Source organism: Epinephelus fuscoguttatus, linkage group LG17 (assembly GCF_011397635.1).
Source record: "Epinephelus fuscoguttatus linkage group LG17, E.fuscoguttatus.final_Chr_v1".
Lineage (NCBI taxonomy): Eukaryota > Metazoa > Chordata > Actinopteri > Perciformes > Serranidae > Epinephelus > Epinephelus fuscoguttatus.
Genome location: NC_064768.1, coordinates 29,590,828 through 29,607,554, shown reverse-complemented (window position 1 = coordinate 29,607,554; position 16,727 = coordinate 29,590,828). Strand labels below are relative to the sequence as shown.

The 16,727-nt window shown below is 43.4% G+C and overlaps 1 protein-coding gene across 2 annotated transcripts in view; it reads right to left on the bottom strand.

Moving 5' to 3' along the window:
• col8a2 (collagen, type VIII, alpha 2) overlaps nucleotides 1-16,727 on the bottom strand; it is a 64,478-nt gene that overhangs the window by 32,930 nt on the left and 14,821 nt on the right. Inside the window, exon 2 of one of the 2 annotated variants that reach the window (XM_049602680.1) lies at nucleotides 11,911-11,999. The exons of the other annotated variant lie outside the window; for it this stretch is intronic. The gene's annotated coding sequence lies outside the window, so the exon portion shown is untranslated. The remainder of the gene's footprint in view (nucleotides 1-11,910; nucleotides 12,000-16,727) is intronic. 2 annotated transcript variants of the gene reach the window in all.

Here is a 16,727-nt window from a genome sequence, read left to right as displayed (position 1 = left end):
AGTGGGCCCACGCCAGGCCTTATGAAGGCTATAAGAGCCACCAGAGAGCAGCACCGGTCAGACCAGACAGAAGCTCTGGGAAGTGTCAGATAGTCGGAAGGGGAGGATGACAAGTGGAGGGCTGGGATCATGCCCAGTCCTTTTTCACATTACTGCATGTTTTGGGATGTCGGTTTTAGTATGATACAATCTAAACTAAATGTGCGCCCTGCAAGTCATGCTCACATACTGTACTGAACACTGACAACACATGAAAGCAGACATTGCTTATATATAAAATCATATGAAGACACATACTGTCAGTAGTAGTGTATACAGTAGTGCTGTAATTGCCATGATGCATTAAAATATTAATTCTACTGCTTTAATCTGCTAAAGTAAAAATCTAATTTTAATCATACTGCCTTACTCATGTATCAAAAGCTTATGCCCTTTTCCCACCCAAATTAGAGGGTGTATGCAGGTTTTTTAGACATGGGAAACCCATCACCAGTTACAGAGCTCTGTAGTAGATGGGTATGCCTTACTGTTTTTTATTTGTATTATTTTTTTTCTAGTGTGTCATGTTCAATGTCACAGGCAGGCCCGAAAACAGCTTAGTAAAGAGTAGAAAGCAGCATGGAGGCCAGTGAAAATGTTATAGTGGTTATTGCTTTTTATATCCCTTACTTATTCAGTCTCTGTGTGAAACTCAGTGCTGAATTTCAAACAATATTCCAGCTTGGACGGAGTATTGGATGGTATTTTGTAGCGGGCCGACAAATACCCGTGATTACTGCAGAGTCATTTGTCCCTGGAGTGATTGCTGATTGTAACTTTTGCCATTAAATACAAAAGCCAGATGATGGTTGGTGTAATGCCTCATTTACACAGCAAGCGATGCATTTGACGCGTTGTGCAGCGGCCGCTGCTGTTCCATCAATACTATAAACCACACCTGAACAGTTGGTGGTGGTAGTGCACCGTGTTTGCAAATCTCAAATAAACCCCAAACATGAAGAAGTGAGTTTGGACCCAAAGCCCAGGTTGGACAGGTTTGCATGCCAATGAGAAATAATATGTAGCACAACAAATGGGTAAGTAGTCTTTGTCTGCTTTGTATTACTACTTAACACGAGTTTGCATGTGTTGTGACCTCTCTCGGCCACCGTGAGGAATACGTAGATGTTAATTTTTTGTTGAATACAACGACCTTTCGCTCGCGACTTGTGCAAAAAAACTCTTCTATTTTCGAGCTTGCTTGCAAAAGCAGCGCAACTCGAGCAGCGAGTAGAACGGATGCAGTGTAAATGCTCTAACATGCTCGCCGAAATGAAAACGTGAGTAAACAGCAACCGTTTGCAAGCACTACACCAACCCATCTCTTGCGGTGTAAATGAGGCCTATTTTGTCCAATGGAAAGGGGAACACAGTCTCATTCCGAAGTTGTCAAAATCCAACGCTTGGGCAGTGACTTGCGACGTCAGAAACCAACGAAAAAAGGCATCATTTAATTTCAGCATGACACGTGGCTGGTTGCCAATATAGTAATGGTGCCTGGCAAACAAACATCGACTTTAACCCGAGAGAGCAGTGTTTGACTCTAAAGCCAAACCCTGTTCTTTTTTCCTAACCACTTCCTTTTCTTGCCTAAACCTAACTGTGTTTTTGTTGCCTAAACAAACCATTTGTTGCTGAAGGAAAAAAAAAACTTAAATTTCCTGTGGAAATGGAAATGTATCTTGAAAGAAGAGAACTTGACATGGCGTCCCAAAACGTCAACAGCCGACTCGCCCAGGGTACCTTGCATGTCGTATGTGGACGTGGAAAGTCCATGACTAAATGTTGGCATGTGACGAGGTCGAATTGAGAATGTGTTGGAAAAGGGGCTTCACTGACACTGTGTTAGACTAATTAAACCATATAATGCCAAAGATTTACTTTTAACACCCACCCACTTTTAGTTGTTGTTCACTTAGTCATTAGGCTCCCGTGATGAATTTGAATGTAAAATTTTCCAGACACTGTTAGACTGCCAGATTGCTTTGAAGGCAAGGAGACACAATACACTGCAGATTGTATTATTCTTAACAACAGGGTGTTGTGCTTGAAAATGTCCACAATGACCAAAAACATGACGATCTTATCAATCAATACATATATTACATGGTCATATTATTCACTTTACTTTTTCTAGTACTAACAATCCATTAGTGTTGGCATTTGTTCTTGAAGAAATCTTTAAAAACAGGTCACAAATAAGTACTTTCATTTTTAAAAAGGCTAAAAATGTAATAAAAAGGTGATTGCTGTAGTTTTCACCAAATGTCACTCAAACTGGAGTAAACTATGCATTTGTGAGGAACTATTTTCTGGTGTGGATTAACACACGTTTGGCGCACTAGGGTGGTGTATGTGGTACTGACTCAAAATAAACATGTTACCCAGAGCAACAGTTCAATGATAAGTACAATTAGAAAAATGCAATCTAAAAAAAAGGATAAATAATAACCACACAAAGGCTCTTGATGTTTTTGGCTTATTCAAGAACCCATGAACATTAAAAATGGCACCAGTAGCTACTTCACAGAAATTACTGAGACATTTCCTTGTGGAAGTACACTGTGTTCTGCAGGTCAGTCAATTAGAAACAGGCCAACACGTTAACTTGGCAATATCCTGACAATAAAAAGAAAAAACGCTAGCAACAGCCAACACAATCATTAAAGTATCTGAAATCATATTTGGATTATTTATAATCATTAGCTGAGATACTCTTGATTTTAGACAGAAGACAAATTGGGCGTGCTGTTTGCTCATTTGCTTGTGATCCAGTGCGGCTCTACAGGCGCGTTTGTTAAATATCAAGGAAGGAAAGAGGAGACAGAAACATGTTGGTTTGCCAGAAGCGCTGCGTCTTGTTTCAATAATCACACTTTGTACACGGAAGAGGAGGAAACAAAAAAAGTGGCTGAATGAGACGCTGCAGATCTGCAGCCGGGCCAAGACGACTGGAAGGCCGTCGGCAATATAATGAACTCACTGTTTTGGAAATAAAGGCAGCGATACAATTCACATCAAACACAGGATGTAATAATAAAAATTGCCTGCTCGTTTTTTACCACAGAATATATGTTATATCAATCGCACAATGGCGTTAAGTAACTAACTGCAGCAACTGTCTTGGCCGTCCCTCTAACCTGTCATGTCTCGTGCACTATCTGGTTTGTTAAACCAAACCCAGGTGAATGAGACAGTGAATTGTGGGAGCTGAGACGGAGAAAGAGAGGAGGAATAAATCAGTCGGGGCTTGGAGCAGGACAGGGGAAGCGTGCCTCACAGATACAGCGATTAACTCTATATTTCCTCCCTAAAAACTTATCTCTCTCGCGCTCCCTCTCTGACACCGTATCTCCCTCTGACCTTCCCTCCCGTCCTGTCAACAACCCCTGCACTCTCTTGACACTAATCGCGTTCGGGGTGACTCCCTGTTCAGTTCCCTTGTGTGTGATTGATTTCATCGGGGCTCCTTTTCATATTAAAACCAGATCTCCTCGTTCCCTGCCTCTTATCTCCATAGCGCAGTCATCAGGAGGTGATCAGAGACACACGATGGAATGTTCCAGTTGCTACGAGACAAGATATAACGGCAATGATAAAAGGCGGCAAGAGTCGATATTGTCAGTCTGGGATAGTTTAGGGGGACCAAAAGCCGGCTGCATGACGATAACAGCACACTTATATAATCTGGATATGACTTTTAAAGTTCTCCGAAATGCCTGCATGCTATACGAGCAACTGTATATCCCACGTATGATTCAATTTAGTGAAAAGGAGTTATTTGCACATCTGCTGCTGCTGTAAACACCAAAAAATCAGGACAAATTTATGGTTAATGGGCTGTAAAAGTGTCTGGTCTGCTCCCCAGAATGTTGGGTTTGAGCGCTGTTCATCAGGAAAGAGGGAAAAAAAGAGAGAGAGCTTTTAATGACAACAAACATTCAGATAATTGTGTAGTGTTGAATGAACTCCATTTCCTTGTTCACCTGCCTCATGGAATTCTTGCAGCGCTGCCAAGAGCCAATAAAACAGCACATTCAGCCTTTGCGAGGCTAGACGCAATAATAACCTCCTCATTATGCATTATGTGGCCAGTGGTTGAAATTAAATGGAAATAAAAAGCTTTTTTTCCTGTTTTTGAATGGTGGGATCTGTGCTCAGCGCTTTACCCATATCATATCGGTCTATCTAGCATGACGGAGCGGCAGTTTGGGAGGTTATGATATGGCTGACGGAGGCTACATCAGTCTGCAAGCATCTAATGGTTCATTAAGGGCTGATTCTCAAGATCTGATATGTGTTTATCTCAAACCTGGCAGCCAGAAGAAGAGAACATTCTTGAGAGTCTGGAGTTAGTTTAGATTGATGGGCCCTCGCTTAGATAATCACCAGACCAAAGGAGGGCTGAAGCAACTTCTTTGTCTCCGCTTGGCAGCTGCAGGGGACGGGAGGATCGGTGGGAGGAATATGAGAGTTAGAGAGGAATAAAACTTACACCACAGACATGAGAATAAGACACATCCTTGGACAGTGGAGGAGCTGCGGGGGAGGATTGGAGCAGCGCTGAGAGGCGGCGGAGGCCAGGCTTCTTTAACTAGAGACCTATTCAGAGCAAATAAATCAAAACAGACGCAGAGACTGGTGCTGTTGTCTTTACTGGCACAAGGTGCACGAGTTCTTCGAAAACAGCGAGGACCTCAGAAACATGTGGATGACGGAGCTGTTGTTCTAACTTGAAAATATTTTTATATCAATGATAGATCACATCACTCGAAAGGGGTTGTTCATAGTGATGCACCCAAAGAGAATCATCACCCAATACTGGAGTTTTTTTAATGTCTTTCAGCTAATTGTTTGGGTTTTCCAGCCCATAGCAGGCGGCTAAAAACACTACCTGTACACTACCTGCTCAGCAGCAAACAGCAGACACACACAGTTAGCAACTTGCTGGTGATCATAGTGGAGCATTTAACAGCTTAGGAGACAGAAATGTCCCTCGGCAGTTGGTGGAGACCAAATACAAAGCTAAAAGGATAACAACATGCCATGTGCAGCATACAATCAGATCACAGTTGCTCACAGAATGACTGGCTAATAGAGTGGTGCCAGAAGTTAGCATCGCCCTGGTTCTCCTGACAAAAAAACAAAAGGGAATTCTCCATTGGATTTTGGAGCACCGCAGAAAATAAGCTCTGTGGCTGAGGTTTCTGAGACTTACAAATTTTGCCCAGCATGATCATCTTTACAAATGAACACCACTTTTATGATTTTTTAAGTGCAAATGAAATAACCAGAAGTTAAAAAAACTAATGTTAGGCTATAAATGAACCACACCACAGTTGGATAACCACAACGATATTTGGCGTAATGAGACTGTTTAGTCTCATTACGCCACTTGTTAGCAACCGAATTTTTTTAAGACACTTAAAAGCTTCAGAATTCATGAGTGGGTTATTTACTTGCATATTTTATGTCATTAAACAAAAGCATTTGTTAACCACAGACTTTATTTCAGGCCCCTAAACAAAACCTCATTGAAAAAACCCATTGACTTTGAATCAGGGAAGTGGAATTGCAAAAAAAGCCAGCCTTCCTGCACCACTCCATTACTGCCTTACTTCTTTTGTTTGTTTTGTTGCCCCCAAAACTCTCTAGATCTTTAGTATTAACCTGCATTTGCTTTTACCACCAGTAACGTCAGGTGTCACCAAATCAACCAGAGCAAAAATCTTCAATACTGCCACTTTCAACGTAAAGTAATATGTCAGTCTTGTGTTAACAGCTTTTTTCCGCTGCCCCCAAGTGGCCAAAAAAATCCGTCACACGCTCAAGACATTCCTTAAAGCTTAATTACCATACATTCATTCCAACACAAGAAAACTTCTGTGCAGTGTGACACATAAAGGGTCCAATACGGGACGTTAATAAAGAGTGAAAGGTATACCTCCATGAAGTCATATTCAGTCCTTCCAGTGAACTAAACCTCTCCAGGGCTGGGAGTCTCTGCTGTGTTATTACTCCAAACAAACCTAAATGACCGACACGCCAAAATAAGGAATGACAGGGATGAAGAGGGGATTTGAGGGAGAAGTGGGTGTTGAACGACCTCTTTCATCGAGTTTGTTTACAAGTTGTCAGCTGGCAAATGAGCGCAAAGTGAAGCGAGGGGGCATCAGGCCAAGTGCGGTCAGGACACTGCCGGTCGGGAACGCTGACTCAGATCAGGTTGACCGTGTAATGTTGCCCGGCCCAGGCAGATGCCTCCGATCTAAGTGCAAATGTGCGAGTGAGATCATCGATGAGAAAATGTGTCATTTCCTCTGGGATACACCCTTGTTAATGATCTGTCAAATTTTACACACAGCAGACTTTATGTTCTGTTAAACACCTGATGCTTTAACAGCCACAGAATACGACTCAGTCCTTCAGTGATTTATGTGAAGCCTCCTCCTGGCACTCTATTTATTTTACTCTGAAATATAAGGTACAGACCTACATGGCGGAGAGGTTTAACAGTCTGCCGTTTTAACTGTCACAGCACCAGATATCATCTGCAGACTGATTAAGGGACTTGAACAGTTTCCACTGAACCAAAGTGAAGTCCAGACCGACTTCCATCAACGTACGCAGCAGCTTGACGGCAAGAACAGGAGAGACAGTCGAGAGAAAGAGGCAAACAGAGGCAGACAGAGAGAGGGAAAGCTGTGCGAGTTCCTCGGGTGACACAGAGCAGGCCGCTGCGGGAAACCTCAGCTCCTTCATTCACTGTGGTCTGAGAACATAAAAAGCACCACACTGTTTGATCTCCAGACTTGAATATGTCTCTCAGCTTCATAAAAAAAATAACACAGCTTTGGAAACCATATTCCCCAATTATTCCCCCGTTACCCCACACCCCCCTCTCTCTACCTCTCTACCCTCCTCCCTCCCATTCCTCCCACATTAGCGATTCTGTCTTTGATATCAAAGTGGGATGAAGATTAAAGTCTGGGTGAGGGGAAGAGTTGCGTGGTATGGGGCAGCTCGGCACTTTGCCACAGCTTTAGACGGGGCTTGATCCACAGAGTTATTCGCCCTCTGTCTGCCCACCGTCAGCTCTGTTCCAGTGACCGAAGATGGCTGGGAAATGAAGGAGAGCTTTTGTTTGCTCTCATCCGAGCTGACATACTCGACACCTACGCGACATACTCCGTTATCCAGTCACACCTCGCGCTCTAACATCTCCAGAAGGATTTAGAAGTCTGTGTCTGAGAGGAATGTGACTTTATAGCACTGTAGAAGGAATGCAAAGGCTAAGCTTCCCTTTGAGCCTCCAGTCTGCTCTCCAGTTTTACATTTATCAACCAGCATCAGCCCAGCAGCTAAGCACCTGTACGTCAAATCCCACCAGATACATCATCACCTTCTCGCCTCCGCCTGAGCACGCAATGTGACCCCCCCCCATGACCTGGGAAATGTCACCAATTATGAAGCAGTTGGAGAGGTCAGAGGTCAAACTCCATGTCAGTCACTTTTAAGAATCATGTTTGTTATCTTTGTCACTCAGTTGGTCTATGCAGGGTCTTCACCACATGCCAAGACAGCAGTATGCATTAAGATCTGTCGGCTACTACGTACTTAGTTTTGTGTAACTGTGAGGGAGACTGTGGTGCTTTCATGTCTTAGTTTTTAAGTGTATTTCAAAATACAAATGAAGTAACAATGAATAAATCATCATCATCCTTGTTGAGTCTCTTCAGGTCACAAGATTGCCAGATTGAAACATCACGCTTTTGTTTTTTGGACTGAAGGTTGCATGTTTGGTGAGTGATGCAGCTTTTTCTTTGCCATGTGGTTTTAAGGATTTCTGTCACGAAAAACTGACACAGCATTCTCATTTCCATGTATGGTATGTTTTCAGTGGTCTTACCCTAATTGGGGACAAGAATTTGGAGGCATTTTAACTAACATACCACCACTCCTTAAAGCTGACAACTAGAAAGTACACTGACAAACCCTCAAGGTTGATCATTATGGTAGGCAATCTGTTAATGTTTTATTTCTTCACACAGTAAGCAAATTCTTCCCTTTCCAGGAACAGGATGCAAAAGAAGTTCCAAAAGATCCATTTAAACTGAGAAAAGCTCCAGAACTGCAACAAAGTTTCAGCCTTTATATTCTCATGCATAACTATAGAGACTAATTTTCAACATGTAACAAAAATCACAAGTTGGTGTGATGATTCTACTGAATGCAGCTTCATGATTTGGTGAGAAAAGCATGAAATGTTCATACATATAACCACGAAAAGTAATGCATCAGAATTCATATATGACCCGAGTAATTGTGTCAGTAATATGTGAATAACCCATGTAGATAGGAGGGCTGCAATTACGTGACCAATACGCTGACAGGATTAAAGATGGAAGTAGTATAAAGAGCAAAAGTCTGCATAAAGCACCAAGCAGTATGGTACAGTTCATTTCGGTACGCTTTTTTTTCAGTTTCCACTATGAAAAGTTGTGGATGGTACCAATGGAAACGTTCCATACTGTCCCCATTTTTGGTCCCCCCTCTGCTGGGGTACCTAGCACACAGATCTGGTACTAGAAGGTGGAGCTGTGAACACTGTAGTCTGTTGACTGGTCAATAGAGGACGGTCACTCTGCTCAGGGCTGAGTTGTGACTGGTTTTGAGGCTCATGTAACCACTGTTCATACTGTGGAGAGCTTTATTAGTAAACTAACTATAAAATGAAAAGATGTTTTGCTGCTTCTTGTCAGAGAAAAGATAACTTAATTAACTGGGCCGACTGCCCATTCTGTGGACAATAAACAAGGTGCAGACTTCCATCTGTGTCACCAGTAATGAGGAAATATAGTGAGTGCTGGACAGAGCAGTGAGTGACCCCGCCCACATGAAAGAATACTGTTTGCGGTGGAAACGCTAGGGTCTAGGTACCATGTCTGAAGGGTTACTTTTGGCTCCAAAGGTACCATACTGAAAGTGTTTGGTGGAAACAGGCTTAAGAAAGCAGATTAAGGGTGATGGATGGGTCAAATAACACAGGACTTTCCCCAAGGAGACGGTGTTCAGAAACGTGTGAAACCAAGTGAACTTTGAGTTATTTTAAGGTACGTCACAATGTTTCTTTACCTAAACCTAACCAAAGTAACTTTACATGCCAAAACTTAACCTACGTTCAGTATGTAACTTTACATTCAATAAGTAACATTGCTTGTGAGGCGCTAATTCGTTACATATCGTACAAACCGTTGTCTGAGGATATGTTGGAAAAAAGACAGAATTTCTAACACCACTGGCTTCACTTGAAAAAGACTATAAGCGTCTACAGCCAGATGAGGGTTGACAGATCCCTACAATTTATCCTGAGGGGGACATGAATGTGTGTCAAGACATTTCACAAATGTCACAACCCCCATACTGAATCTTATTATGGTGCTAGAGGAAAAGGTCAGCAGAGCACCAAAGTCATTAGGATACATCGTCTAGATAACGTGGATATCTGTATCCAATAGTTGTTGATTTATTATAGTCTGGACCAAAGTGGTGGACTGACGCACCACCAGACACTGTCGTCCTCGAGCCAGTGTCACCAGCATGGCTTTAAAAGCAGATTATCCAACTCCACTGGCTTCAATAAGACGACATGTGATCAAAGAATTTTCTTCAAAACAAGAGGAACTGCACATGAAACAATATCTCATCCCTTTGGCAGATACTTGGAAAAAATCAATAATAGAACACATACTTTGCACTGTGAAAGACCCAGCCCCGGGGTAACCACTAAAACTCGTTCCCCACTTGCAAAAGAGACTTGGGAACATCATCACTTGTGATAACTACTGCCATCGCCGACTTCAAAGAAAGAACAAGGCAGCAACAGAGGGAGTGTATGCATCAGTGGAAACCCTCAACCAATCCTCTAATGCTACCAGGACCATTTCCATACCGCATTCTGGCTTCCTATCCTCACTGACCTCATAAAACCTTTGCAAGCACATCACAGTTGTCGGGTGAAAACAAAAAGAAGAAAAAAAATGTGTTTTTAGCTTGAGAGGCATGCATTTTTATAAGAAATTTAACTGGCTATAAAAAGTGTCCACGCAGCCCGGGGTCAAATGTTGCTCAATCAAGTGCTTTGAACTTCAAATATGCAAATGTTCATTGGAATATTGACAATATTGTCCAACAGTGGCATCTAAACGACTAGTGGCATGGTTTCCACAAACACGCATATATTGTAGCAGGACGATATCCGAAGATTTTGCATTTTCAGAACATCAACAGCATGCATACACACTGTGTTTTCTCTATGATATTCTGCAGCACATGGGCTAGAGAGTGTCTATGAGAAACAGGGATAGAGGAGGCGATGGAGTTCAGGCTGGAGACTCTGCTAGAGCAATTATCTTGTTCCTCAAACCTGCCGTTTAATGGAAATCCTAGGCGAAAGCCAAACTACACGCCTGCCTTTAGGTATGAGCCTTCCAACTGATCCACGCCCCCTTCTCCCCCTTCTCTCATTCCACCAAATATTTTCATAGGACATCTGACTTCAGTGGCTCGCTATTAGTTCCACAGGTGTGGAGAGACAAACTCCATTAAAACACCCCAGGACATTCCACCACTGCACTTGCCATGGGCCCGATACATGTCATACTTTCTCCCCCTCTGTCTCATCATACACTTCATAATTTTAACGTCTTTCCAGTACCTGTCCATTCTGACATTCCCCTGAATGTAATCAGTCACCGCGTTTCAGAATTATATCAATTTAATAGTTACTCACTTGGGTTTCTCTGCGCATGAACGTGTGTGAGTGTGTTTATTGCTACAGTAGCTGGAAATATGCAACCAGCCTTCTCGACTGCGAGCTGTTGTTGTTTTAAGCCCCTTGGAGGTCTCTGTGTAACTCCCACTCAAACTGGCACAGGATACAAACTGCAACCAGATGGAGGACTTCTGCCATTGTTTTCCAGTTGAGCAACACCATGCTAGCGGGCAACACAAAGGAGGAGGGAGGTGGGTGAGGGGATCATCGACCAAATCTGAAATCTGTGCTCAGAGGGCATGAAGTGAATCATGGAAAAGGATTGTTCGTCTAGCCTTTCCATCTCTCTCTTTGAATCTCCTTTTCTCTCCCACTGGAAATGCAACCACCTTTCTCTCATTCACCCTCTTGAAGTGTGAAACTATGCTAGAAAGTTACGAAAAGAACATGTGCGAACAAAGGTCATCAAACAGAGATATGATGGTCAGTCTAGAGCAGAAGGCTCGGCTGCCCACAGCCCACAAACGACCCCAAAACGACACAAAGTCCAGCGTACGTAAATTGCCCACAAAACCTCTCCTTCCTTTCAAATCACTCATCTGCTGCTGAGAAAGCATAACCCCTGGCCCCGTCTGACGCGTCTCTTCAGCGCGACGCTGTATAGTTTGGAAGCCGTCGTGTTGACTTAGGTTTTGAGAGGTAGGAGTGAAAACCCCAACACTTCTTTTTTTCTATGCAAAACAAAATGAGATGGGGACAGGAGACATCAACTCATGCTCAAACCATGGGTTTATAAAAACTTCACGTGTGCTGGAGGTGGAGGTGGTGCGTGTTGAGAGTGGGGTTTGTGGTAGGCGGGTATAAAGGAGAACAAGCTAAACGTGTCCTGTAAATCAGAGGTAATGGCTTTTGAATGGTCTGTAAAAATGTTCTGAGGTCTGAGCTGCGGTGGGAGGGTGAGGGTGGGTGTGCATACGGGCATGTAGGCATATGTCTATGCACATGTGTGTGTGGGTGGGTATGTGTTTCCGCAAACCACAAATATGCTACATTTGTACATTTCATACATATCATATAATTTTTAAATTTTTACTTACATGTGCATAAGCTGAATTTGTCATCTGAAGGTGGAGGGAATGGTGGATGTCGTGACACCTAGACGAGACAGCTGCCAAACTGCAGACCACTTTTCAAGCCCAACAAAAAACAAAACAGGTTTTTTCCTCAATACATTGGCAGCATTTCCAGCAGCAAATGGTATTTTGAGCCAAAATAGTATCTTTCACCGATCATAACAAAGAGTTTTTGGTGCCTTAACATAACCACACATTGACCACAGCATTGTTAAATTGTAAAGAAACCTAATGTCTCAATATATGTGTGACATAATAATGTACAAATGTTACATATCTATGGTTTGCATAAACGTACAATCCAACAGTTATTCTGGCGATTGGTCTGTGAGATGCGCAGATATCTATGAGAATAAATCTAGGTAATGTGCACAATTGTTGCTCCAGGGTGCATAGAGCAAGGGGAAGTCCAACACATTCTCACTCCCAACTCGTCAAATACTGAAGCTTGCTCTGGTCCTACACGACAAAATATGGAGCTCTAGCTACCCCTCCTGTGAAAGTTTTGGACGCTCAGGGACAGCATGTCAATTTAGGCTCATTACATGCATTGTGTCCTGCCAAAATAAACTTCCATTTTCATGGGAAATGTAAAGTGTCTGCTTGTTAAATGCATAGTCTGTTTTTAACATATACCAAGAACATGGGTTCTTCAGGTTTAGGCAACAAAAGTACGTGGCTAGGGTTAGAAGAAAACATCATGGTTTGGTCAAAAATAAGTATCTTTCCCACCCAGCCCTGTGTGGACTATCTTGCTTCTTATACCAAGGCAGTTGCCCTGAGCGTCAAAAAATGCTGCTGTCTGTTGCGTCTCATACTGCAGCTAAAGGGTGTCGTTATCTGACGGTTAGGGCCACTGGCCAAGTGTAGGTATTTGCTGGGTTGGGAATGAGACATGGTTGGTTGGGTAGTCCATTGTAAAAAAGTACAGTATCATGGTCATAGGGCATGGTTGTTTGAAGGGTAAGTTCACCTGTGGATTTTAGCTATGTAGATACTTTTGTGCGGTGGATTGTTGCTGTGAACACCACAAATAATAGAGAGGAGGCAAAAATGTCAGAAATGGACGTCTCAAAACTTGGACAAGTAAAACCAAAACTCTCTGCAGGGTTTGATAGCACCAGAGGTAAGTAAGAAAATGTAATTTGGATGAAGAGGTATGAGGATTTACGTGCTTCAGAGGCTGACTAAGACACTTAAAAAAAAGAAAGAAGAGGAACACACGCCATGGAGTGAAGGAGCAGCGATTATCCGACATCCCCATCGTCCTGCTCCATATTTGCACTCGCTCGGCTTTGCTAACACTGGGCAGGATCGCGTGGTATGAGAGAGCTGTGTTTAGACGGCTTTTCACAGCCCTTCAGTTGAGAACAGAGCAAATAGACATAATGCCGAAATAACAGTCGTCGGAATGCAATGCTGCATATGTGGTTGTTGGCCTTGGATGGAGATTTAAGGTCGCGAGGCAGACAGATAAAGTCTACCCCCCCTTTCTTGTTAGATGTCGGTCTGGGCTGTCACGTTTTCAGAGGAGGTTGTTGTCTGAGGGTCTGGTGGGAAGGGTCGCGGAGTGAGTGAGTCAAACAACAGTGGCATATAGGTGATGGGTGACACATGAGGTTGGTACCAGTGCTAGGAAAAGGTGGCATGGTGCATCACAGGGGTCAAACATATAAAATGTGTCATGGCGACAAGCTGCCAACATGTGGTCAGTATCAGTCACAATCACTGCCCTCAAGCCTGCAGAGGGAGGGTGGGAAATATCACACGTTCAGCTGCAGGGATGAGCTGATTATTGATCAGACTGGCAGGATTGTAAACCCTTTGCACCCTTCTGCTGTCATTAAACCATTTTCCCAGACTGGGGAACTGGCCTCCCTCTCACAGAGAAAAGCAAAGAGGGAGAATGACATGAAAAAGATTGCAGACTTAAAAACAAACATTGTCTGCTTTACTTTCCCTTCACTTTCTTTCTGCTACCCCTTACCCCGAGCTTACCCATGCCATAACTTTCTTTCCCCTCCGTCTACCCCTGGACAGCGTATTATAACGGCTGCAGTTTTTATTGGAATGACTTAAATGGCTCTTAAAATGCCGTTTGAATGATGGTTGCTGGTGTCTGTCCTCTGCGTGTGTGTATGTATGTGTTTATGCGCAAAGTGTGTGCCGGCTCCAGACCCCGTTTCCATCAGCGATGCCAAATTTCTTTCACCCACCCAACCAACCCCTCCTTTCCCAACCCTCCATCTCCACCCCCACTTCTTGATGTTCACCACATCTCCCACAGTGGTCACACTCATTTTTGCTTGTGTGCGTCCCCCCCACCTCCCCCTCCCTGCCTCCTTCATCCACACTGTGGGGAAAAAAACACAATTGCCCTCTCACACTCATAAGGTAATAGCTACAATTTGCTTATCGCAGAAGCACAGATGTGAAAATAAATAAAGTCTAGACTGACAGTGGAGACAAAACCCTTCCATCTGGGTTTAAATGTGGCTTTCCCAAAGCATTGTACGTCAACAGAACAAAGATGTTTTTTGTTCTAAGACACTTTTGAGAAAGCGGGCCAGTCCTGGCCAGTCTTGATTTCTCTATCTGTAGATCAGATGATTTTCTCAGCCAACAAACATCACCATCCATTACTTTGTCTGCCTGTCTGCATCTCTGCATATACTCCCTCCCACTGTAGACACTCTGCGTTACTGTCTGAGCTCCGCTCTTGTTGCAGAAAAATGCAGTGAAAGTGATTACAGACACATTCCAGACGCCCTCTATGGAGCGAATGATGGACCACTGGTGAAACGTAGAGAGGAGATGCAGGGAGGACATAGGATGAAGTGCATCTGAGGTTACAGATGAGGCATTACAACACTCCTTGCTCCCTGGAGCTTGGGATATGCAGAGGAGAGAGGAGACGTAACATTTCAGCTCCTGCACACAGAAAGCAGCGCTTCTATGTGTTTTGCAAATGACGGACGAGGACAACAGCGCTGTCATGCCGTCACTATATCGACAATAGACAGAAAAGACATGTAGGCCGTATCTTAGCAAAATGCCAGAGCTGCTAAAGGACACAACAGAAGACGGGATCAAAATGAATTGAATCCACAGACAGGCCGAGACTGTGAATGTGCTGTTGTGTCTGGCAGGGCTGAGAACTATTTGGACAATTTTGGACCCTGGCAGCATTACAACTAATGCTTTTCTTTTCCCCTGTCGTCTCTGTATAATCGTATTGAGAGCAGTGTAATGGGCAGGGAGGAGGCAGGAGGAGCGTCACATGGAGGAGATTTGCAGATTAATCGATGCACACTCCATGCAGGGCCTTCTTAATGTTGCTCTACCATTTGTTTGAATTTGTATCACTGATCAAGATGGAAAACAGCAGAGAGAAACCCCACAGCTCAGAGTTTAGGTCCCCATAATTCTTTAATACATGTATACATTTGTATGTGTGTGTGTGTGTGTGTGTTCTAACGAATCTGCCACTCAGATTTTTTCAGTATAATTCCCATTGTCTTTCCAACCCTATCACCACACAAGATCGTTGATATTCAGGCTGTTTCTGTTCACTGCTTGTACTCATACCAATGAATAGTAGTGCTTTATAATTCATATATGACCCATGTGATCACGAGCCAGAAGGCTGTGATCATGTGACCTATGTGCTGCAGGCATAATTATGGATCCCCAGCCTATTCTCGTTCCCAAGTCGTCAAATAACATGGTTTTGTCAGTGATTCTGGCGTCAGACACCAATGCAAAAAGGCACCTACGCCAACAGGGGGTGTCAGTGTATAATGCCACCGGACAGCACCAGTTAGAAATGCTGACGGTAACAACGTCAGTGTGACATCCGCCGGGCCACGTCAGCTTGTAACGCTGCCGGAATCAAGGTAATATAAGGGGCTGAGGGGTCCCTGAGGGGTGGATGGATCCAACAAACCCTGGACATTCACCATGGAGCCCACCGTTTGCTTCCTGTATGAATGTTGAGCCGAACCATGATGTTTTTTTTTCTAAAACTAACCACATGCTTTTGTTGCAGAAGTAAATAAACGTAAATACAATGTGTTTTACTAATGTTATAAGTTTATTTTAAGAAAGACTGTATACATCTAATGAGCAGCAACTGCCCATGTCCTTTATTTTGAAAAGACACAATGCATGAAACAAGTATAAATTAACATGGTGTCCTGGAACGTCAAAAACAGATGCAGGAGGGTACCTTGCAAGTCATATACAGATGTGAAAGTCCACTGAGAAAACAGCGATATTTGACGAGTTGGGATGAGAACGCATTTGGATACTACTTCTTTTCATGGCAAATTCTGCCCATCTGTCCTGTGATTGGCCAATACCAGCCCTAACCATGATCTCTCTCCCTAGCCCGAACTGTCTTTAACCTTGACACATGGATGTGGAGACTACCAGCCAATCACAGCACATTAGAGGGGGATTTGCCAGGAAAAGCAGTGGATCCATTATAGCACGCTGCAGGGCGTTGTCTGTCACATGACGGGATCAAAGGAGAGATCAGGTCACATTAGAGCGACAAAGTCCACTAATGGAGGAGGTCAGGGTGTCTTCCATGTGAAACCAAAAGACAATGCAAACAAAGTTATTTCAAGGCACGTCACTATGATTCTTTCCTAAGCCTAACCCAACCGATATGTGGCGCTAATTCATAAGGTATCATACGAACCATTGTATGAAGATACCTCCCGATATTGGATGATTGAGCAAAAACCATGCACCCTTGACCTCACTGCATAAAGAGC